We start from the raw sequence: 25,459 nt of genomic DNA, 5'->3' as shown, positions 1-25,459 counted from the left end.
ATGAAAGCTTTATGAACTGGGTATATGTTTATTCACTGGTGAGCTGTATCATTTTGCTAGAGTGAAAAAACCGTTACAAGATGTACACTCTGTGACAAGATAAATTATAAGTCACACTAGATCGTCAAGGGAGCTTGGGAACGGAGCATGTGACACATTTCAACCTCAGCAGATCGTCTTGCTCTGTAAATTCAGAACAGCTGGCAAATTTCACCATTCGCTCTGGTTAGGCTGCATTTAACGTTCGGTTCAAAAGCAATTTCTTTTTCCACCTCAGCAAAGCTGTTTTATGGTATTTGTGCTTCTTTTGGATGCAACGGAGTGGAGACATGGCAAAGACAGGGAGGGTACAAACACGAATGCTGCCAGCTGGTCCAAAGCAAGCTGAGCTGTTGGTATGAGTTACATCGCTCAACCCTTTTAAAAGCACAGAGACGTCCGCGTTTCTACAACGAGGGCTCCCTTTCTGGTGCGCTCTGACAGGATAAAGTAGTTGATGCTGTTGAGGGAGGCTTATAGGTGTATCATGCTAAACAACATTCACAGTCACTAAACAGTAAACAACTGCAGGCCCAGACACCGTGACCAACGAGGATTATATGACCTCGTCATGAGATCACAGAGCCCGGAGCCGATTGCTCGATGTGCTTTAAACTGTCAGGAGCAGGGGGAGTCGAGATGAAACTCTCCACCCAAACCCTTGACTCACTCACATTTGATCCATTTCGAATGCGAACCTAACCGGAATCAATGGTGCGGTAATGGAAAGCGAGAAACTGCGTTAAAATGTAATGCAACCTGTTAAATGCTTGCCGTTCGATGCTGAATGCTGAATGCATTGCCTGTAACACTGTAAGATTAAATCTCTTCAGTTGATTAGGGTAAGGGAAAGGAAGACAACGTTTGATTTGAATTCGTAAATTTGGATGTTTATTGTGTTAGTCGGTACTTTTGCCAGATAATTGTGGTTCATGGATTTTTGAGTTAGACTACAAAAGAACAACCAGGATTCAATTTGTTCTCATCAACTTTGAGACGTGGCCTTTAGATGTGTGATAAGGAAAGATCATACAAACCACATTTTTTAAGGTGGGTTTGCAATGCCTTATGGGAAGTTTGACTATAGGGTTTTACTGCATACAGCACAACACCACGTTATGGAGGCTCAACATATTCTGGCTGTTGCCGCATTCATTTTCTGGAGTCAGGAATGGCCGTTTTGGGAAGCGAGGGTGGAGCTAGCTAATTTGGTTAGCAAACCTTACAGTTTGAGTGCAAGGTGCAGACAAACATATTTGTTAATTAGTGCTAATTCATCAACTACCAACATGTAAAGGCATTCAGGCTAGTTCAGTGATATGAATTAGCACCAAGTAAGGCCTACTAATAGCAACTGGCTAGTGCTTCTTACCTAGCCTAGCAATCAAAGCGGCTTTGCACTTAACTTTAACTCAGGCCTTGGTCACAAAAGCCTCAAAGCCTGGTCAGTTTTTATCTTGCAACCACTGGTAGCCATGAACAATTGATCTGCAAAATTGCCCCAATGGTGGTTTTGGCTTTCGTAACTGAGTCCCTCTCATGACTTGAGTCAGGGGCGCCACTGACTAACCAATTGGTAGCATGAAGTCTGCTGACGACACATTTATGGATCGCCTATATGTAAATAGCCTGTATTTGTATAGCGCTTTACTTAGTCCCTATGGACCCAAAAGCGCTTTACACTACATTCAGTCATCCACATTTTCAAACACACATTCACACACTGAAGTAGGTACCAAAAAGTACCTGGTACCAGATACTACAACCGAATACCCTGGAAACTGAGTCAAACACTCTGCAAACACTTACCAAACACTCTCTATTTATAAGAGTGAAACTGTTGAAAAGTGTAACACAATCCCAGAGACTGTTTGCTTTTGCTGTATAGTTGGGAATTTATAGAAACTGACTCGCTTTGGATCCAGCTTCGTGTGCCCACTTGAGGAACTGCAGCTTGGGTTTAACAGGCTGACAGCCTAGAACAGGGGTGCCCAATCCCGGTCCTCGAGAGCTACTATCCTGCAGCTTTTAGATGCATCCCTACTCCAACACAGCTGAATCAAATGGTTTGATCTCTTCAGCATGCCATCATGTTTGGCAAATGCCTGATAACAAGCCATTCATTTGATTCAGGTGTGTGGGAACAAGGATGCATCTAAAAGCTGCAGGACGGTAGCTCTCGAGGACCGGGATTGGGCACCCCTGGCCTAGAAGCTGTAGAAAATAGATCATTACTTCACCTACATCACAATAACAGATGAGGCTCAATAAAATCGTCTTCATCTAATTCTAACCCAGACATAAAGTTCAGGATCTAGAACCTGTAATTTATTCATGCAAACTGTCATCGCATGCGGCTTTGTCACTGGGAAGCTTTTTCAACTTTCCATCAACTGTCACAAATTGCAGACCATTTTGAATAATACCAGCATAAACAAACCTTTATGCGGAGAAATGTGAAGCTCATTGGTAGCCTGAAACATGCTGTCAGCCCTCGAATCAAAGGCTCAGCAGTCAATTTAAAATGGGGGGAAAAAATGTTCTCAGTCTGCAATGGAAGCCACATCTCCACACAACCAACGCCAGTGTCGGGCAGCATGTTGAGACAGACTGGCAGCATGTAAATACAAACTGGCCTGCTTAAAAGGATGCGTCAAATTTAAGAGAAATCTGTCATTCTGTTTTTATGATAATTTAGGCCCATGCTGAGAAATTCAAAAGCACTGTCTGCATTCTCCTCATTTAAAACATGAAGGCCACTGAGGTAAATAGTTGCAACAGTAAAATCTAAACAACAAACCACAGCACTTCAATCAACTGCTCTTACAAAATAAACACAGATTACAAAATTACTAGAAAGTACAGTTCAGCAAGCCCTCGAAAAAAAGCATTCACTGGTGCTACAAGTCAAGGCAAGAGACGAGAACTAGGCCATTTTATTGCTGCAATGGAAAAACAAAAGCGGCAGGGTGTCTGGGTGGCAAACAGGGAGTGGGGAAAATGACAGCAGTATAAAAAAAATCAAATAAAGACTAACAATAAATGAAGTGCAGACGAGGACTGTGGTCACCAAGCAGAAGTCAGAGACTTTCTGGCCACAACAATCACACATTCTGCCACTCCATTTTTTATCTGCCGTATTCGTTGCTTTCCTATTTTTGTCTCCATCACTCTATCACACTTTTTCTGACTGTCTTTCATCATCTCAGACACTTCTCAGGCTCCTGTTCTCCCTCTATAACCTTTCTTCATTTCAACCTCCATTGTCTTTTTTCCTCCCTCTCCCATATTCTGACTTTCTCTCAGCCTCCTCTTTTCCAATCTATTTAGCTGCCTGCCACTGCATCTCTGTCTCTGTTGGGCCACTTTTCTTTGAAGTCATAATTCCACACTCTGGGAAACACAGTTATTTGCATTCTTGCCAGAATCTTGAGATTGATACCGCTCTCATGTCTGCATGCTAAATACGAAGCTAAAGCCAGACGACAAGCTAGGTAAACTTAACATAAAGATAGAAAATAAGGAAACACGTGGCTCTGCTTTAAAGATGAAAAAACAAAAGACAAAACACATATACTGGTTGATTAGTCCACCTATCTCTAAATATCTGTAATTATCAGTGTTCATGTTCATGCAATTAAACCACAGGTTTCCTTTTAGATGGATGTTTTTATTTTGTGAAGAGTAAGAGTCGCAATTAAAAAATGATGAGCCATGTCAAAGTAAAAATGGTTCAACATTTTTGTTTATTGTTTTCCCAAACTAAAAAGTACAAATTTGTTTAGCATGTAGCCTTTCACCTAGCTTAGCATACTGAATAAAAAAAAACAACATCTACAATGGCTGAAAAATTAGCTAGTTTTAGCTAGCAGTTATTTTACAAACTGAGAAGTACTTCTTGATCATTTTTTATCCACCAAGAGAAAAAGATTTTAGAGTAAAGATATGATGGTAATATATATTAGTTTGTATCTTACTAAAAAAACAATACGCTTCAGTTTTACAAGCTTCAGAAAAGATCACACCTCAACACATTCTTAGTTATCATAAGAATGGCAACCTTTGCATATGCTTGTACTTGAGTTGGATTATTTATTTAGTTAGGGTGTGTTTCTAAAGCCACAGTAATGTCTCTATATTGACCTTACAGGAAAGGATTTAATTCCTATAATTTTTTTAAAGAACTGATGAATAGCATTATTTAATGATTGAATGAAAAGCTTTATTAAAATGATTTATGTTCAGTTCACTCTTTATTTGAAAATTCATCTTTCAATAAACAAACTCAGCATTAACTAGCATTAAGCAACACGAGTACATACTTAGCATATCAATACACACTGCACATAAAGGTTCTTAACCGCTATTATTCACCTCATGTTTGCACACATGTTGTTCACACCAACACAAATGTGCTCTGAGAAAAAAGAATTTAAAGAAATGCCCAGTTAAATGACACTAACAAAACTAGGCTAACATATGGCTATGACATAATGATCAGTCATGAGGGGAAAATGGTATTCCCCAACTGAGTGTGAGTGATTTCTGGAGGTTACAGTTGCTAGCATGTAACTGGTTGCATAGATCTGCACAGTCCTGTACTGAAAACCATCTTGCTATTGCTTTGGACCCTAGCAGGTTGCCACAGTTTACAGTAGATTGTATGGCAGATGCTGGATTCTTTGTAAAAATTTGAAAACTACTTGCCAATAAATACTAAAACTGTAACAAGTGCATCACAAACTGGAAACAAAGAATGTCTACCTTCAAAGTAAAAGTAGTATCTTAATACAGAAGCCAACACATTTCAAAAGCCACGACTTTTACTTTGAAGGTGAAATTTCTCTGTTTCCAGTTTGACTCCAGTTTTTTTCCCAGTTGCACTAAAGCTTGGAGAGTAAATATTGATTATTGCAGGCAAGTCAATCTGCTGGTGTCCACTGTTAACTAGGTTTTTGGTCCAGCACCCACGTTTCACCCAGCAGCAGCCAGCATCCTCCATCATCATCTCACCAACCGCTTGGATTGGCGTTTGGTTGGCGGGTTGGTTTTTGAATGGGTTTCCTTTGGTTGCCTGAGTTTGCCAGGTGATTGCTGATTGGTGTCTAGGCCTGTGTGCCTGAGGCCATTCCAGAAGCTAGTAATTTAACCTGAGTTTGTCTTTTTAATTAAGCTTCTGAGCTGTTGCACTGAACTTTAATATTGCCTATTTGGTCTATTGACGCCTGGTGCTGGCAGCTGTTGTGGTGATTCCTTTTGCATCATGATTTTTCTGTTAGTTTAAGTATATATAAAAAAAAGCTAATTTTATCATTTACTAGTGAAGTGCTTGTTTCATGACTGAATGCAGACTATTCACATAAATTAAATGATAAAGAATCAAACAATTCCTTCTGCAAGACGAATCGATTGGTTCCAGCTGCTGGTACTGCAAAATGCAGCAAACACACTCACCCACTCACAGTGACAGCGATACACCCTGATGTCTTTGTAGTCTGGTATCAACACTAAGGCGCACTTTCCCAGGTGTTTGAGTTTCTGAGTCAAAGGTATTTCATAGTGAATGAAACAGCCCACAAAAGAGAATCACACAGCATGCTTCAAAAAGCCTTCATACTAATTACAAACTGCCTGTTTGTGATGGGTTTTTTAAAGTGTGGGAAGTGTGGCACATTATGACAGAACAAGAATATGTGAGATCAGTGTGATGAGTGCGTGTGAATGTGTTGGAATGCTGCAACCCATGTTTTCAAAGATTTTACAATGGATGCCCCCAGCCCCCCGTGTGCATGTGTGAGCATGTGCCCACATCTTAATCTCACTCAGACAAACCCAGCAGAGATTGTAGTAAATGCTGTTAATAAAGTCTAGCAGGAGATCTGTCTATCATGCATGTAACTGTGCTAACACATACACAAATACAGACACATGATATGGAGATAGCGCTAGTATAATTAATAGTAATAATAATAATAATAATAATAATAATAAATAGTAACACTAAAATTACAGCCTTTACGCACATACACAGGATCAGAGACAAACATCCACACATCCGCTCACAAAGAGACAAAGATCCACACTCACATATATTCAGACACAAAGACCCACACGCAGACAAGCTGACAAAAACATTACCAGAAATACACACAGACACGCACACACTGCGACAGACGGTGTGGGTTTGACAGCAAGCAGCAGATCCACCACTGCCACTGTGATGCACAAAGCAACCCCACTGATCAGCGGCACAATCCCCATGTGCTGCCAGCGCAGTGGCAACATGCTGCGACGGTGAACGCACCTTTGTGTGCGCCGCATAATACGGCAGGCGTACAACGCTGCAGCAGCTCATGGACAAAGCATTCGAGCGCGTCCGCCCAGCTGCGTGTGACAAAAGTCAGAAACACACAGAGCACCGTGACGGCTCTCACACAGGTTGTCGTTCATGAAAAAGTGTGAACAAATGCAAAGGCGCTCACGTTAAAAGGGGCTCATAAGCAGTTCCTGCTCATGAGTAACCAGAGGGCCGCAGCCATGAGTAAAATGGGTGTAGCATTAATTCTGAATCTGGTTTTGGTGAAGAATCTGCAGAACAGATTGATCAGAAGTAGACTTTTCTGAGTCACTGCGATGAGGCTGTTTACCAGCCTTGTGAGTCTGTCATGTGTCATGCCATAGTGCGGACCCGATGACACCTACTGCAGCAGGAAAGACGCTTTTCAGTACTTGAGCTTGTGCTCATATGGATGCAGTCAGACCAATAAGCAAAGGGAACCACTGAGCTTTTATGGTAAGGTCCTCAGTGTATGATTGAGAACCAAGAGTACAACTGAAGCTCTTATATATAATTCATAGGCTATAGCCAGCACCTGAGGATAGCATAAACACATGTGAAAGACAAGGAGAATCTGCCTTACCTAACGGCCAAACCACAGCAATCCACACATGCTGTCAATTAATTTGAAAAACAAATTGTAAAGAAACTAAACTAAACACACACATGAGGCCTACAGAAACACAAATTATAGTTTTTGCACTTTCGGATGGAGATTTAGATATCTATTACAGCAGCTTCTCCAACAAAGGCAACGAGAAAAATACAGACACACGCTCAGCAAAACCCACAACCCCACCCCTCCTTTACCAAGCTAAGCATCGGGGACACACTCTGACACACTCAGCCGAAACCACACAGAGACCCGCCGCGCAGACAGACACGTCAGTGCACGCACACACAGACAGACACAGCAGCTAACTTCATTTCAAAATCAATTAATTAAAAAGCACAGTCCTCTCCCACAGGGAGTGAAAGACAAATTTGAGGATTTTAATCCTGGTACACAAATCAGAGCTGTTCGGCCACAAAGATATGAGAGGACAGGATGGATAGAGGGATGGACTGTCAATGAATTTTAAGAAGGGAAGCCCATTTAAAATGGTCACATCTATCTATCTATCTATCTATCTATCTATCTATCTATCTATCTATCTATCTATCTATCTATCTATCTATCTATCTATCTATCTATCTATCTATCTATCTATCTATCGAGAATCAGCAGAGAAAGCAAGCAAGACAGAGGCAGAGTAAGCCTGCTGTAAGTGCCTGTTGTTGGGGTTCATCAGCACCCCCCTTCACTCCCTCGCCGTCTCTTTGCATTAGCTTTAAGGCTTTTTCGAAACAGACCTTATTGATTTTTTGAAGTGTTGAATCAGAGGGCTGCCGCGTTTATCTGTGTGTGCGCCTCTGCGTGATTTGTGTGTGCGTGAGAGGGTGCGTGTGCACCCTGGCTGGTCTAACCTCAGGCAAAAAAATCATAATAAAGAGTTAGCTGTTCTCTCCTCCCTGGCGTTCCTAAAAAAGACTTTGCCTAATAGGTACGGGAAAGAAAAGAAAATAACACTGGAAGATAAACTGAGCATGCAAAAGTGTGCGAGCAAATGCGCACATTTGGCAGTTAATGTGTGAATGTGCTGGCAAAGGTGAGATTGTGAGCAATTGACAGAAAACACCTGGCCTTCGGTACTCGACGGACTGTTTGAAGGAGCGCTGAAAGCACAAGTAGTATAGTATTCACCTTCTTCCCTCAAATAAAAGTAGCAAGTAATAACTATCAGAATAGATTTCCTTTAAGGTTTATCTTGGTAAACATCGTATGCAAGACTACCAGGATGTGTCTCTGCAATGCGCCTCAAGGAGGAAACACAAAACTAGGAAGAGGCTTGCTTGATTTTGATAACGTTACTGTTGAAGCCTCGTGCAATGTTCAGATAACAAACTGCTTCTAATTTTCCACAACATCAAACACTTATTTAACAACAACAATTAAAAAACAACATTTTTTATCAGGCAGCAACCTCTGAAAAGCCGATCAAACATAAGTGGCAAAAAAATCAGTTCTGCAAACAGCCACAGGAGGCCGTCACTCCCTCTGGGCTCCCATGTTAAAATGGCCATAGTCAGAACATGTGTTACAGTCTAGTCCAAAAAAACTACTTTGATATTTGTAGCTTAATTCTGCCTTGATAAAGGCTGAACAGGGTATAACCTATTTATAAGTTACCCTTTTGGATTTTGTTAAAGCTTAAGTTAGACATGACTCTGATTGATGGCTGTGCTGACAGGGGTAGCTGTAGTTGATTACTGTCACTAGGGCTTATTTCTGCTAATTTAATTAATTTAACTGGACTTTTGGACCCTATTTGGGATGTTGGTGCATTTTTGAGCCTCTGAAAAATAAAATGGTCTGTTTTGAGGTGAAGCTGATCCGAGAAGTCAAGAGGTCAAGAGGTTCTGGTGGGTGAAAATTTAGTGTTGTATTAGCTCTGAATAGTGTTTTATACAGTCAGGGATTATTAAGAAATTACAGGGTCACAAAGCTTTGATCGTTCCAACTTAACATTTGAAGAGACGCAATTTATGTTAATTACCAAAAGTAAAAGTCCTGTTTTATGTAAAGTAGCACCTCTCAAATTTTAGAGTCAGTCACACTAGAATAACAATAAGACAGAAAACTCCTCTTGTCTGGGAAAACTACAGCGCGATATCTGTGGATGAGTTTCTGTTTGTCTGTCAGTAGTTAATATGAAAGTCTCTTTAATGTGAATTTCTGTGTATGTAGACAATGACAAATCTGCAGACACAACAGATTTGAGACTTTTGCTAATTTACCACAGTTAACTAGCGTATTATCATAAACAGATAGCATGTAATTGCCCGCCCGACCCCATTTAATCACAGACTGATTGGAGACCGACTCCATCTTATCGCCATTTTACCGTTATCTCTGACACACTAACGTCAGTTTGAAGACGGTAATTGACTACGAGTCATCACAGACCTGGCGTCCGCTTTCAAAGCAGCTATTTCAGAGGCAGTAAGATTTCACACAGTCGCAATAATTTTGGCCGGGCCACGGTCTCCAACCACTGTTTTTCTAAACTGTAGCTAATTGTTCAGCTAAACTTATATAGCTTCACATGCTGAACTACTTGATATGTGCTATAAATGCCTCAAAACTATCCATAACTTCAGTAGTTGATTAAATATTTCAAGAAAGAGTTTTTATTTATTTCTCCAAACACAAGATAAAAGAGTTTATCTCTATGATAATGAATGGATCCTCATAGAGAGATCGTTGAAAAACACACAAAGAGTGGAGACAACAGGGGCGGGAAGAGAATAGGAGACAGTACCGAGAAATAAAAAAAAGAGTGGTAAGCTTGAAAAAGAGAGTGAGAAGGCAAAAGCCAGACTGGAAATTGATGGTGTAATTGTTGACTGCTGGTCAGCTCTTATCTTGGTTTCTCAGGGCCGTTGTCTGGGCAAGCCGGCTTCCTTTTTGCTTTTCCAATTGCCGTCTCTCTCTAAGAGTTGACCAAACCTGGCAACCTGAACACATTTCTCTATTTTTTTTTACCTTTTGCCAACCTTTCCTCTTGTATTCATCCCAGTCGAAATCCCTCTCCTCTTATCTTCTTTCTGTCGTATTATTGAGGCCTCATCCCACTGAGCATCTTCCTTTCTTTCCATCTCTTTCTTCAAACGAGTCAGGCTTCATGCAGAGAGCAGTGGACTGGAAAAGAGCAGCGGGAGATGGGTGAGAGCGCAACCAGCCTGCGGGTCAGAGGTGAGTCTGCAGCAGGACAGGGGGTAGGCGAGAGGGGCCAGTCCAGAATTGCCCCTCAACAATAGGGGCTATTGTGTCTGCAGCTGCTCATACAGACAGACTCAAAGGAGGATTTAGTGCTAGATTTCAGGTGAGACCATTAAGGTGCTAACAAGAACCATAGCATGGCCTGAGATAAGCTAAGTGTGGAAAAAGTGAATGAAAGAAGCTCAACAGGAGTCTTAAGAGGAGAAGACTGAAGCCGTCTTCATGATCAGCAAACGTTATGAGGATGTGTCCCGGTTTTTAAGCTAACTGCATGTGGAACAGTGTTAGATATCATTGCATTTACTGGTTAAACAGTGAGTTTAGCATATGCATGAATGATTCACTCCCTGCATTGCCTCTTTCTTCACGGCTCTTGTTTAATAAATCTTTTAGATGGTACTTGTGACATGATACCTCTCTGTTGCAGTATTAGCAGCTGGTATGAAGACTGTGCCGTTGTCTAATTTCAGTCACAACAGATGAAGAAAGAGATCGGTGATTCATGGACGTGGATCAAGGTAGATACGTCACGCTGAGATCCATGAGGCATAATGTGATTAGTCAGACAGGGGGCAAGTCATCTCACTCCTCTTCATCGCACATTACATTGTTTTCTACAAATCACGCTGACTCCTTACTGAGACGTCTCCAATTAAGGCAAAGATATAAACCACAGATGTGTAGGCATTTGAACAGTATGGCGCACACACTGCCTTCCATCCTCTTTGCACTGACCAAAAGTTTCCTGTAGTATGTGAAAGAAATGCTTGGTTAGTAGAAGTCTACCTTGACTTTTCAATAAGGTTGGATAGTTATCTTTGAATTTAGAAGTGCTACACTGGGTAAACACCTGTATTTTCACCTGAGAATGGTAATAAGTAACTAATTTTCCTACAGGCCGAGCTAACCCAAGACAATCACAGGAGGAAATAAAGCAGAATAGCGCTCACCCTCCTTCTAGCTACGAAAGCTAAGCTACTCCCACACACAAGCTCAGTGGAGATCTCAGAGAACAGTCATGTAGGGGCCCTCCTGCTGCCGATAAGCCTCCACTGGCCCTTCTGTAGAGCCTACCCTGGAGAGAGGCCATTAGCCTGGCTGCAGCTCCTTCCTGGATAAGCTGCAGCTTACCAGCCGACGAGCCGCAGGGCAACTTTTTTTATTGTCCTTTCAAAACTTTATGCGTGAGTGTGGGGCGATAGCTTGGGAGGGGTTGCGAGTGCTGTAGCCTGCAATCCAGCATGTGTGTGTGTGCATTCAAGTTGTGCCCTCCCAGCACTTCCTGCACTAACGGCCGGTCCCACGGTAGGAAAGGCGAGCTCTATCCGACCAGAACAATGCCAAAAAAAGGCTGTCATAAAAACAAACTACCATGCTCTGGTTAGCACGGGGGAAGAGGAGGGTAGGGGCCTACTTTCCTTTACACACCCCCTACTGCACTGCATCTGGATCATTATTCCCATACACACAGTCTTAGTTATGCAGGGTTTGAGCCAGTACTTTAACTGTTATCTTCTGCTGCTGGCCTGGACACATTTACATAGACTATCCAGGACAAAATAATGAATGAAAACGGCAAGAAGCAGCTGAATATGCATACTCCATGCACACACACATAGCAATGCTGCAACTGACAGTAAACAATGGGAACCTCCGTATACACAATGGCTCAGAGCAGGACTGACGTATCACCAAGACCTGAATAACAAAAGAAGGGAACAACTCCAGTGGTCCTCTCTGCACAACACATCGCCCAGTCAACTGAGCCAGAATGCATTTGCTGACTTGGAACAAGCAAAATAACAAACGGCTGACTAACGTGCAAGTTGGGGGCCTCAGGAAACATGCTAAACAATCTACACGGTGCCCCCGAAACACAGTTGGCTTACGGACAAGGTTTTTGTTTTGGCTGAGCATATTACTATCTCTTCCCCAATCCAGCTTTACAATTTCAGCCTCAGCCAAGCATGGGCAGACCCAATAAGCAGCATCAGATAGGATAGATGGGTCCATCTGCTATCTGAAAAGGAAATTACTAAATAAGTATCAAATATAATGGAGATTTCTTACCCTGAGCCCCTCTTCGACTCGGGAGATGAAAAAAACAAATAGGAAACCCAGAAGCAGTGCAAATGGATTGGTATTGATTTATGTAGCCTACTATAATTATAGATGCGAACAGCAATTAAAGAAATACATCAACATGAGGCAAAAGAAGTGTTTGCTTTCATGCCAAGAGTTAGCTGAGAAGATCAGAAACAACCACTCCACTCTCATGTCAGAATCACAGTTCTTGACCCAGTGGTTATCGTCTTTGCCAACTGCTATAACAACAAAGTGTCATAACATTTCTTACTTCAGCTGGACTTGCTGTAGTTTTGTCCTAAACAACAAGCGTTGCTGTTTCGAAAATATAGTCTACATTGCTAGATAAGCTACAGAACAGGAAAAGGAAGTTCAGCACTCAAACACAAACAAAATGGCTGCCAAGATGGTATCTGTTGTGCGGTTTGAAACTTGCTATAGGGCACTTTAATAGTTGTGAAAATGATGATAAATTATTAGCTAAATTATTTTATCAAGCTGATTTGTGGTTTCTCACTTTAATCTTCAATGCATATTTTATAGAAAGTAGTAAAAGAGTCAAGAAGTCCGTAAACTTAGCTTAGCAGGAAACAGTTAGCCTAGCTTAGTCAGAAGCCTCCAAATCCCATCAGCTTTCTGTGTTTTGCTCTGAACAAAAAGCTAATATATAAATTATAACAAAGCTATAAAGGTAAAACAAAGCATTGTTTAACTTTCGGACTAGACCAGGCTAATTGCGTTAGTTTCTAGATTTTCATCTAATCTAAGCTAAGAGTTCAGTTCAGGATTAGAGAGGTGGACTCTGTGGTTTTTGTTATTTACTCAGGTCAAACATCAACAGCTGTAGTTTTACTGTTCCACAGCACTTTAGCAAGTGATTCTGCTCACAATCTATGGCTTTATAAAACTGTGTGAAATTGACTGACTGAAAATTGTATTTTTGTAATTTCAGATTTTTCTTTATGCAATTTAGGCTACACACTTTACTAATGTACCGATAAATATACATTCACAGGCCACTTCATTAGAACTTAGAACTTTTAGAACTTTTATTGTCATTGTACAGTTGCTTGTAAAGTGAAATTCGGTACACACGTTCAACTGCTTGCTGATGCAAATATCTTACCATCCAATCACAACCAGCACGTCATGTGGCTATGGTCCAGGCCACCTGATGAGTTCAAGCTTAGCATCAGAATAGGGAAGAAAGGTTGATTTAAGTGCTTTAAGTAGCATGGGTATTGGTGCCAAAGTATTTCAGAAAGTGCTGATTGATCTGTTTTTTTCCATACAAACATCTGTAGGGATTACAGAGAATGGTCCAAAAAAAGAGGTCAGAATTTGGTGTAAACACCATTAAAGTGTGGCTCCATCCCGCCTTGTATCAATGATTCAGGCTACTGGTGATGGTGTAATGGTGTGGGGGATATTTTCTTGGCCAACTTTGGGCCCCTTAGTATCAAATACTTTGGAATGTGGTGGAATGGATGATTCGCATCAAGGATGTGCAGCCAACAAATCTGCAGCAACTGTGTGATGCTATCACGTCAATGCGGATCACAATCTCTGAGGAATGTTTCCAGAGCCTTGTTGAATCAATGCTACGAACAGTTACAGCAGTTAAATGGGTCTAACTCAATACTAGCAAGGCGTACCTAATAAAGTGTCTGTGATTGTATATCAGCCATGATGAGTTTAAGTCTAAATAGCAAGTGTTCATGCTTCTCTGATCATAGTTAAACTGTGCCGCAGCTATGTTTGTAAATCAGATGCTTTCACATTTATACTGAGTGGCCTGCACTGCAAACCAAAGATGAAAAGGAATTTCAACAGTTGTGATATTTCCAGCTTTTTCAGCAAGCGAATCCTGAGTCTTGACAGGCCGAAGATATGGAGAGGACTGAAGAGATACAGAAAGGAGAGTAGGCAGGAGAGACCAAGCAGGACAAAACCACAGAGGCTAGAAATGAGGCCTGAGAGAATGAGAAGAAGAAGTAAAAGAAAGTGTGAGGGAGGAAGACAAGCATAAATCAAAAAGAGAAAGGACAAAATCGGAGAGGGAAGAAGGGATGAAGAGATGGATGAAGACAGGGAACAGATAACCCCGCTACAGGAGCTCATGGTACCCTTTTATTCACTGTCCTTAAATATTCTAGTGCAACACACACAATAACACATTTGTCTTTATTTCTGTGAAGTCATTAGGCTGAGATTATTCTCAACATTTAATCTCCAAATGTTCTTGTTTTATCAGTAAAGCTGAGGGTAAAATGAATGTGTGCACGCTATATGATTAGATAAGTAACAAGAGAGGAATTTACCATTAGTTGAATAATCTTCCTCTTCAAATGTGACGTAGCAAAACAACCTGATTTGAAGACGTTCCCAACGAAAGGCAGGAGAAAGACGTTTCCATACTCAGTGGTGCCACTCTTGGCCATGGCTCGACTATTTCCTGTGACCATCTGAGAAATACAGCTGTTCTCGGGATTGCGGCTGTTGATTAAATGTGTTTGTGTAGCACGTTGCGGCACTGCATCAACAACTGTAGCTTCAAGCTGTCATAAAAAATATCAGCTGTTCAGTTTTTATCTGTGAACTCCGGGCTGTTGTTCCTGTAGCCCCTCATTAAGGAAGCGGGGGGAAAGTGCGCTGATATATTACGACAAGTTTCACCGTAAAAATGGATTTGTGAAACGTTTGGCGACTCTATTGAGCTACAGAAGTAGATTTTGTTTTATTCTTTTCAAATGTGTACCACCTTGTCATCACTATATGATCTTTTAGGTCTGCATCCTATCAAATCTCAGCAAGAAAGTGATCGAACTTGCAGAAATATCTGCTGAATTCAGCCTCACAACTTTCACACTATTCTTTTAAATAATCTTTAAAAGAGAGATGCACACTCCTCTGTTGCTGTCCGCCAAACGTACTATGTTATATATATGCATATGTATTTGTTCTGTATCTCAAGTAAGCAAAACTCAATTTAACCTTCTAACTCCAAGTGTCCTGTTTTACATAAAAACTTGGACCCAGTTATTGTTAGATACAAACACAAATAGCGTAGCTAGCAGGCACCAGATGGCCAGTAGTGGTCAGCTGGTAACAAACAAGCAGGTCAGGGCTCTCCTCCACCTCCATTCTGCCCAGCATAAATAATGCAGAGGACTCGAGCTACCAAGAGAAACTCCACCGAACTCCTCTAAAAGCCTCGAGTAACTCTCCGAGCAAGTCCTGAAAAGGGGTGTTTACTTGTGGTGAAAGAAAAAAAGAAGGGGCAAACCTTTGTGTCATAGCAGGGAGCTACGACACAAAGGTTCTGTTCATTCATTTGTGTCAGACAACAGTAATTAGATCTGCGTGATGACTGCACTGCATTCTGACATCTTTAAAACTGCATTGATCAAAGCCGGGGGGGGGGGGGGGGGGGGTGATTTCAGGTCAGGATGAAAAGCGTTGATAAACAAAACTTCTATATTGTAAAAATAATGAAAATCTGGTGCAGACAGCTATACTAGCTGCACATATTTGCCTCCAGGACCAACATTCTGCTCCATATTGGATTTTCCACCAGTCTGACTTTCCTGGAAACACTTTTCGTCCCTTAGGGCTTATTTATTTATTGATTGCCCCAAAGGATGATGGGGGGAGGGGGGCTGGCTGCATCATTCACAGAGGGTGACATGTATTTATTACTCCTTTGTACTCTGTATTCTGAGCGTAGTGAATTTTTGGCAATATTGTTAATTTTTTGACAATAATGTCAGTAAGAATTCATTTAATTTACCTGAATTGATTTGGAGAGATGAAAGGAACATCTATAACAGCTGCTCCCGGGGCATTCAAGGTACTGGCACAACTATTAGAGCCACAAAAAAGGATTACCCTAGTATCCTAGCATAGTTTTCATTCACAGTAGACTGAATGTGCACTTGTCTGTTCAATTAAAGTCGAGCTATATAAGTGGTAAGGGTTTACACTTTGGCAATGCAAAAATGACCTCATCATGCAACTCGAGTTGAGCCGAAACGAGTGGAGGGGGTGTATGTGAGCGTAAGTGGGCAAGAGAGATAGAGGATGAGAGCGAGAGAGAAAAAGAAAAAGCTCAAAGGGAAGGGTAAGTTGCAGAACAGAAAAAGCTTCTCCTCTCGGAACAACTGCAATCACAGCCGCAGCCAAAACCCCCCGGATCCGTCCTTGCTGCCTAACGGAAACTTCTCAGCAGGCCTTAAAGCAACTGAGACGGAGGCTGGAGGTTGTGCAGTGGTGTGTGTACCATTCAGCATGAGCACAATTTGTGCTCTGCGTTACAGGAAGAGTGCCATCTGTAGTACTTGGACAATAAATGACGACCACGTCAGTTTTAAGAAACGTCAGAATTTGCTGAGACAACTAACATGCTTGTGTGTTTTCTTAGTGTCTTTCAACGGTAATGCATTCACATTAGGAAGAAATGCAAATGTGCAAAGTAAAGAAATCCAAAGTTCTGTCGCATTTTCACACGGCATGCTTAACTGCAAAAACCAATGAGGTGCTTTATGGGATTTGAATATTTAATCTAGTATTTAGTTTAGAAATGGAACAACAAAACAAGTTTTTGCAACACATTCAATTTATTATATAGGCAATTCATTACCTTACTTAAGCTAATTACACTTGAAATGAGTTGTTTTTAATATTACTCGCCATTGAACACGCCAAACGATAGTGAAACTATGAAAACTGTAAAAGTCTTTGATTAAAACTTGTTTTTTACTGCTGCAACCAACACATTTCAAAAAACACAACTTTAACCTTGAGGAAAACAGCCTCTGTTTACCGGTTTGTCCTGACTTTTCATAGTTTCACTAGCGCTTGGAGGAGCTTGCAAGTGTTTGCAGACGAGTTGGCATCTTCCATGCAAACTACTAGCGACTCAGGCAACCTACTAGCAACCAAAGCAATTAAAAAGAGAGTTTTGAGTGATGCACTTGCAACCACTTTGCAACTAGCAACTGCTAGCAACCTCCAGCAGCAGTTGCAAGATGTTACCAACCATTATCCAAACCACTCGAGCTTCTGACCACCTATCCTACAAAATTCCTCTACAGCAAAGACGACAATAATGCACTTGTATACCAAACAATACAACAGAGCATGTGTCATTAACACATAGAGATTTTTCAATATTAGCAAGGCAACAATTAGCAATATTAGCAAGGCAGTTAGCACTGACATCACCATAGGTGCTGACGATACATCCTCCTACTGATTTAACATTTTATAGTGGTCCCCTCCCTTCCTCCAAATGTCCAGAATGGATGCCAAAGAGGAACATAGCGTTGTTCTTTCAGTTTTTTAGTTGTAATGAGTGCACCAGCTGGGCACTTGTAGTGCACTTCATCTAGCAGTACTTATAGACTCAAAACAGGGGAAAGGCAGGGTGTAAGAGCAGAAGTAAATAATTTTAGACATATGCATTAGACAACAACAAAAAATGCATAAAATGTGACCGGGTTTAATTAAAGGCGCTCAGCGTTTGTGATTAATGTGCTAATGACATGCTAATGTGTAACACTATGTTAATGTTTGAGTTTCATGTGTGTGATGTTACTCTTAGGAACATGAAGGCACATCTTGCGCGCGCGCACACACACACACACTGTCTTATCCATACAGCATAAGGTTTATATCACTTTGAACCTGAACCCTGACACATTTGCCACAGTGTTCCTTTAAACACCTTCTCTAAACATCAGCCTTTCCAGCCCATACTTGCAACACGTTGTTCCCCTCACACACACACACGACCCATCTGCTTCAGCTCTCCGGACCTTGCATCTGGCCTCCCATGAACCATATCTCTGTTTAACACACACACATACACCGAGGAGCTCTAAAAACCCCCCACAGAATCAGTGCGATTATGTTTGAGCTGCATTAGAACACAGAGGGCATAGCTCGAAATGTGAACTCTTTGCACCTCAGCAGGAAATACAGACCAGTGTGAAACAGAAGAAACAAAACAAAATCTGTTTCTGTGAGATCCTTTTTTTTTTAAGCAAAGAAAAGCAGATAGACTAAATCGGTCCTGGGATGAAAGGACGTTTTGAAAAAAAAAAAGAAAAAAGCCTACTGTGGGAAGCTGGCACATCAACTGTTGCTCTGCAAAAGACACAGAGCCTCCAAGGAAATTATGATGAGCGGATTCAGATCCATACCTTCGTGATACACCACAGCCGGCGTGAACATAGGCTCTGTGTGTTCCCGTATGCAAAATGAGTTACATAATCAGCAATGATCCCATCATTGTTGCATTTTACTGTGTTCAGCTGCTTGGTTGTGGGCTGCAGTACACGTCGCGCTGACGTGATGCATGTGACACTGGGGTGACGATTAAACGCACGCAAACGGGCGGGCACAGAGCAGACAGGAGGCATCTGCCTCTGTCACGACGTATGGTCTATGACGCAGTGTTGACCCCACGTGTGGAAACTGCCTGTGATTTGTTCTTTGTTGCAGTTTTCCGATGGGACATTTAAGAACTTTGGGGCTAATGCTGCAATGCACCTCTTAAGAAACTTTAACAAGCATTTTTTTCATTCTGTAAACAAAACACTCACATCAGTCAAAGCGAATCAGTTGCAAAACCTTGGAATAGAGGGGACCAGCATGGATGGCATGAAACCCAGACAAGACGGGAACACACACACAAACAGTAGGAGACTTTCCACATCAGTCAAGCTTTTATGAAAACATCAAATGAAGCTGGGCACGTGCCTGTAGAGGCATTGCCATTTACATGTGTGCGCTATCAGCCTGGATGACTGTGTGCCATTTCACTGCATGTGTATGAGGAGCAGCTTTAGGAGTGCATGAGGGGGATATAGGAAGGAGGCTGGCTGTCAGGATGTGGAGTCCATTGTCTGTCCAACAATGAAGAGATTGAGTCGGCAGGAGTCCTGTGGCTCTCTCAATAGAGGCATTAACATCTGGGGCGAGAGGGCTACAGTGTGTGTGTGTGTGTGTGTGTGTGTGTGTGTGTGTGTGTGTGTGTGTGTGTGTGTGAGAGAGAGAGAGAGAGCGACAGAGTGTGTGTCATTGTTGCGAACACCCTGGATAAAAGTGCATTTTTAAGTTTGTTTTTTTTAGCCTGGGAATAATGCAGATGTCAGGAGGAATCCTTCAACAACTAAATTGGTTTTGAAAGATCTCTCCTTGTAACCCGCTTCACTGCCGAATAATCTGTGCAATACTGCGCGTGCCTTTAGTGAGGATTATGTGTCTACTTTTCTTTTTTCCCCCTCAAAGTCTGTGAACTTGATTTATACCAAATTAAAAGGTGGGTGAATTGAATTTTGGCAGGCTTATCCACTGCTACATCCCTCTGCACGGCAAATGTCAACTTGCTAACTCTGATTTCTACTCGCTTATTGCTTCCATTAATCTTTGCAAATGACACAGTGACACAAGCGGACGCACAGAGACCTGCAGAAGCCACCCGCCCACCTGTGGTACAGGGAAAGGGAGTCTCCTGTGACAGTTACACAAATATCACAGTCAGAAAACAGATCCTCAAGTATGATATCACTACTAAAAACCTATCTCCTCTGTCCCACATGGCAACAGCCCTTTGCAGGGACCCCCAATCCAACACCCTTCCTTCCTTCTTCTAAACTACCACCTCCTTACGCCAACCCTCACTTCCTCACTGTCCAGTGTGGACACACGCCCCTCCTTCCACCTTCCAACCCTCCTCCTCCTCAGTAATTACAATAATCACTCAAGTGAAGCTAATACTTATTTCATTAAGGCAAAGGAAAAAAGAAAGAGAGGGAAAGAAGAACAAGGAGGAAACCACTCCAAAGTAATATCTCAAACCAGTGGATTATTGTCACCATAAGAGCTTCATTTTTGAGTATTAACTGAGGGATACAGGCAGCAGTTGAAGGGACTCCGTTCTTTCTTTCTTTCTTTCTTTCTTTCTTTCTTTCTTTCTTTCTTTCTTTCTTTCTTTCTTTCTTTCTTTCTTGACATCTGAAACTTAAAACCTCTTCACAAATCTAAAATCCACACATGTGCACAAGTGCAGAAAACTTTGAAATCTACAAAGCAGTTTCCCTTCGCAGGAAGACGACAGCGGCCACAGTGAGTGAGGATTACGAGGGGGATCTGTATTGATGTTATTAGAGGCGGAAAAAAGCACTACCAAGCAAAAGAAGGTGCCTAAAAGTTTGTCTTGTCAGGCACCAGACTCGCTCAGAACTTAAGAGCCTGAAATACAGGCAGACACAAAAGAGATCATTCTCAGACTGCTGCACCAGTATACACCGAGAGGTCAGCTTCACGTTGTGCGTTTTTGCTGCACGGTAGCATTGCCGGGCTGTGATTGTGGAGGTGCAGCGGCAGCACATTACAGTAGATGCACAGAAATACAGTAGAAAAAAGCCCGGAGTTGATTCCCTTCCAACTGCCCCTGACCGCAGTGCGCTGTGTTTACACAGCGCGAAAAGGGGATAAAGTTGCATCGCATTGAGCCCCAAAACTGGCAACCCAAAACACCCCAAATCATCTGTCTATACAAACGCACTGCACCTTAGATGGTGCTGTTTTAGGAAGAAATTTAAAAAAAAACGTGGGCTTCTTGGCAACAGTTGGAGATTCGGACGCTCCGGGGTTTGGGATGTTTTCTGCCTCTGCTTGCTTCGTTAGTGTGTTAAAATCCAGCCGCCTCACAGCGCTGGAAGCAATATTGCCGAGAAATAACGAGCGCACACTTACCTTATTATTACGGTGATGGTGCTGATGATCACGGGCAATGCGTCCTGCGCTTTTCCTCCCCGCTCTCCGTCCTTCTCTGACGACTGGAGCCAGTATCCGTTTCTGCCTCTCTGTTTCTCTCTCTCTCTGCTTTCTCCGTTATCTCACGTTTGTTTTTGAATTTGAGTTATAAATTATTCCACATCCTCATCAATTTCTGATGCTCTCTCTCGCAGTTCCTCTCGTGTCCCCTATGCCTTTTTTTCCTCCTAAAAATGTTTGGACTATAAGGCAAATCAAGCCATATGATCCTGTCATTCAGTTTTTCACACAGAACTGGCTCTCCGCGCAACTCCCTCCCTGGGCTTTGTAACACGAAACCAGGCGAAGACGAGGAGGAGGAGAAAATGAGGAGGAAAGGGGAAAAAGCAAAGAAAGAAACGAGAGCGTGGATTGAATCCACTATCTGGGACCAGCTAAAAGGATCTACCCGCCTCCCTGTCTCAGAAGTTTCGGCAGTCCGTACCAAGCAGATATGTCAGAGTGGTCGTCGCGCTGCGTCTCTGTGCCAATGTCCAATGGAAATGATGTATATGGGAGTGTGTGTGAGGGGTGCGTGGCGCTGCAGCGTGTGTGCGCCCCCAGCCTACTTCTGCAGTACGCATCACAGCAGGGACCTGAGAGGATTAAAAAAAAAAAAAAAAAAAAAACCCAAAGAAGCACACAAACAGGTCTCCGCCCATTAGCCCCTCAGAACAAGGGTCAACAGCAGAGGACCCCCCGGCAGTCATTAGATTTACTGTAGAACATGCACGTTTCTTTCTTTCTTTCTTTCTTTCTTTCTTTCTTTCTTTCTTTCTTTCTTTCTTTCTTTCTTTTTAAAATAAGTCTGCCCCAACCTGAGGTCAAAGTCCCTTTATACCTCCGACTCCATACATCTGACACCCAGGACTTGGGTGGTGGTACGCCACTGACCACCAAGCTTAGCATAAGAGGTGGGATCCAAATATGATAGCAGTGATATCAACACTGGTCTTGGAATCGGACTGGTACTAGGATACGTTGTGCACAGTTGTGTTAATTATTACTTTCCGGGAATTAAAAAATACATCTCAATAATAAACAATGAAAAAGGTCTGAACCTTTTTGTGTTGACTGTCACATCTACTTTATTAAAAGTGAACAGCGCAAATGAAAACAACCCAAAGTGTTTTAGAAACATTCCAGGTCTCAAAAAAAAAAAAAATCCCAGTTTCAAAACATGAAAAGCTGAAAGGTTTGTTTTGTTGTGTTAACTAAGTATTGTGGAAAGTAAAAATCATAGTTATTAAACTATGGTCATTAAAAAATTTTTTCAGAATTTGCAAATTGTTGATGAATCCTAAATCAAACAAAATTTGCAGTATCGCACGGCACTGTTTAACATCTCTTAAGCAGATGTTAATGCGGCATTATAATTATTATTTCCTTTAATAAAGTTACTAAACTTGTTGTCAGATGAAGTCTGTAACAAATGTTTATTTTTTTGTATTCATTCTCTAATCGTCTCATGAAAATAAAGAAACATTAATCTTAGTTTTCTAAGATTTTGTAGTCTGCATCTCCTCCGCACATTTTAATGATGCGCTTATTGATTGCTCTCAAAACTCAAAATGCTGCTCATCTGCTGCCGTTATAATAAATGCTCAGTCTCAGCAGAAGAAGACAGATATATTAAGTATGATATTAAGTGGGGTAAGTCTTGGATTCTTTTACTAGTAAACGCAACATTATTCCCTCCGATATGAGTTAAAGTCCTTCGTCATTCATGTTTAGCTAATTTGAAAGCCTTACCCTCACTTACCCAGTTTAGGGTCACTGAGGGCTGGAACCTATCCCAGGTGCCATTGGGTGAGATGTGGGGTACACCTTGGACAGATCTCCAGTCTGTCGCAGGGCTAACACAGAGAGACAGACAACCATTCACACTCACATTTACAATATGGGCAATTTAGGTTTAGGTTGGTAGTCCATTTGGTGGACTGCTAAGGTCACAAGTCCATTTCTGTCCTGTGACGTACTGGTAAATCTGGTGTCACTGTGCTGATTATCACAGCGAGGCTAGCGACCACACACTCTCACATCCATACCTATGAGCAATTTGCAATCAACAGGTGTTCTAAAGCGGCGTCCACACAGTAGCTGTAATAAATTAGCAATTTCAAACAACAAAGCGAAATAACCACTTGGCGATGTGAAACAAACAGGTCCCAAGATAAACTTTTCTCAACTTTGAAGCGAGCGATTGAAGTAACTACAAACAAGAGTGAACAATGCTGTTGATTGACATGTGGCAATGTAGAAAATACAGAAGAGGGTTACCTAGGCAACCATAGCCTTGAATGTTCTGACAGCCAGCTATCAGCTAGAAAGCAATATATGATGAGCAAATCTCTTCACGTGTGGATGCCCTTTAACAAGCATGTCCTTTCAATGTGGGTGAAAGCCAGAGTTATAGAAGAAACCCACGGGAGAACAATCAAAACTCTACACAGAAAGCCGACCACGAGGTGCATGTGCTATATGTGGGGCAAAAGTGCCAGCACGCTCCACCGTACAGCTCTTGAAAAACAAAACTACTCTGAATCACTTTAATCAAAGCAGCAGTCTCTGCTGTGTGAGTGGCGCTCCCAAAACAGAATCCGACATTTTTCGTAATGAAAATCTGAAGCCATGTCTTTCAAATACAAAGGAGTTTCTATCAAATAGTATCAGTTGATGTAATTGGTGATTTTAGGGCAGAAATAATCTTTAACTTCTAAACGGAAACATACACTTAGGCTTAAAAATAGTCCAGATTTTTTGCAACAATACTAAAGTAATCATCATGCTTTTGTTCTCACAGGTCTTACAATCAAGATCGCCTATGGGAAACAGGATTTATGAGAATGGGCAGAGGTAGAAGTTAGCAGTAAGCACGCTAGCTAGCTGACATCTGAAAATGATGTGATATTCTGGCTGAAGCATTTCTATCCATCCATCCATCCTCTATTGCTTATCCCTGTCAGGTTTGCGGGTGGGCTTGAACCTATCCTATCCCAGCTATCTTAGGGCGACAGGTCAGTCTGTCGCAGGGCTAACACATAGACACAGACAAACATTCACACTCACATTCACACCTTTGGGCAATTTAGAGTTCCCAATTAACCTAAAACCACTAAATGCATGTTTTTGGACTGTAGGAGGAAGTCGGAGTACCTGGAGAGAAACCACGCAAACACGGGGAGAATATGCAAACTCCACATAGTTACCACTGTGAGGCAACAGTGCTAACCACTGTGCTAGAAGTATCTCTAAAAAACAAAAAAAATACACTTCGACTGTAATTTCAGACATAAAGATAAAAAGCTATATAATCGTAGGTTTTTGGAGGCATCGTGAAGTTAGGCTAGTTGAAGTACTTTATGTGACGTTGCAGCTAGCTACATAGGTATTTTAGCTTTAGGCTAATACGAAGACAGCAGCACAGGTGACATATTCAACAAATTGAATTCTTTTATTTGACAGTACAATGAGTTTTTGGGACAGGGTCTCATCATACGGTAGAAAAATGACACTCTTTGATTTATTTTAGTTTTTCAGGCTTTTTAAAGAAATGACAGCTATCACTGAGCGGTTAAGATTCTGCTGAGAGTCTGCAAAAGTTGCAGGGCTGCTAGTGTCAGGATGTGTAGCTTGAGCCATGGGGGCTGTCATTAGTGACATCTGCCCATATCTACTGCCGGTGCTGAGCACTCTTCCCTTGTTTGATGCTTGAATGCATATCTCAGGAGTACGATGACTGACAAAGGACTGAGAGGACTTGCACGCATGTACATCTATCATCATACTGGAGCCGAAGCTGGGGCCATTTTGTTTGACAACAGGGGAAATGCAGAGTTACCTTCAGATTGGGAGGAAAACTATTTCTTGATATTTTCCCATCAGTTTTTTTTTTTGGTTATGTCTTTTTGGAGGCTGGTTTGGTTTTTGTTGTCGCATCTACTTGACCCTGTTTTGTGCAAGTTTTCATGACATTTCTGTTCATAAATGTGAGACTACAGACGAATTGCACATTTTTCTGAGCCATATCCAATATGTGATGTTGTGCACTTGGTTGGCTTTGGTCTGTTGTGTTGGCTGCTACTCTAATTAGATTTTTAGGGTTTGTTGTATTGGTAAGATTAGCGAAATTTAAAAGCATGAATCACTGTACTATGAATTTAAGTTTATGCGAATAGCATTAATAAAAAGCTGTACAAAAGTAGAATGACAATTGAATAGTTTTTAAGCTTCTTTTAGGTCTGAAGCCTAATCCAAAAACAAGAAATACAGCACTGCAGCACATTGAAAAATAAGAGCCTCTGCCAACGCAGGACCCAGAAACAGTGTTGATCATCACTTAACAACTGATA

General features: G+C 41.7%; 1 protein-coding gene across 2 annotated transcripts in view; it reads right to left on the bottom strand.

Moving 5' to 3' along the window:
* Positions 1-21,666, bottom strand: part of sema4c (sema domain, immunoglobulin domain (Ig), transmembrane domain (TM) and short cytoplasmic domain, (semaphorin) 4C) — a 110,226-nt gene extending 88,560 nt beyond the window's left edge. For both annotated transcript variants that reach the window (XM_076890611.1, XM_004567270.4), the window contains exon 1: positions 21,048-21,666. The gene's annotated coding sequence lies outside the window, so the exon portion shown is untranslated. The remainder of the gene's footprint in view (positions 1-21,047) is intronic.
* Positions 21,667-25,459: the final 3,793 nt, after the last annotated feature.

Source organism: Maylandia zebra, linkage group LG12, assembly GCF_041146795.1.
Source record: "Maylandia zebra isolate NMK-2024a linkage group LG12, Mzebra_GT3a, whole genome shotgun sequence".
NCBI classification, from domain to species: Eukaryota; Metazoa; Chordata; class Actinopteri; order Cichliformes; family Cichlidae; genus Maylandia; species Maylandia zebra.
This window is presented reverse-complemented; position numbering and strand designations above follow the sequence as displayed.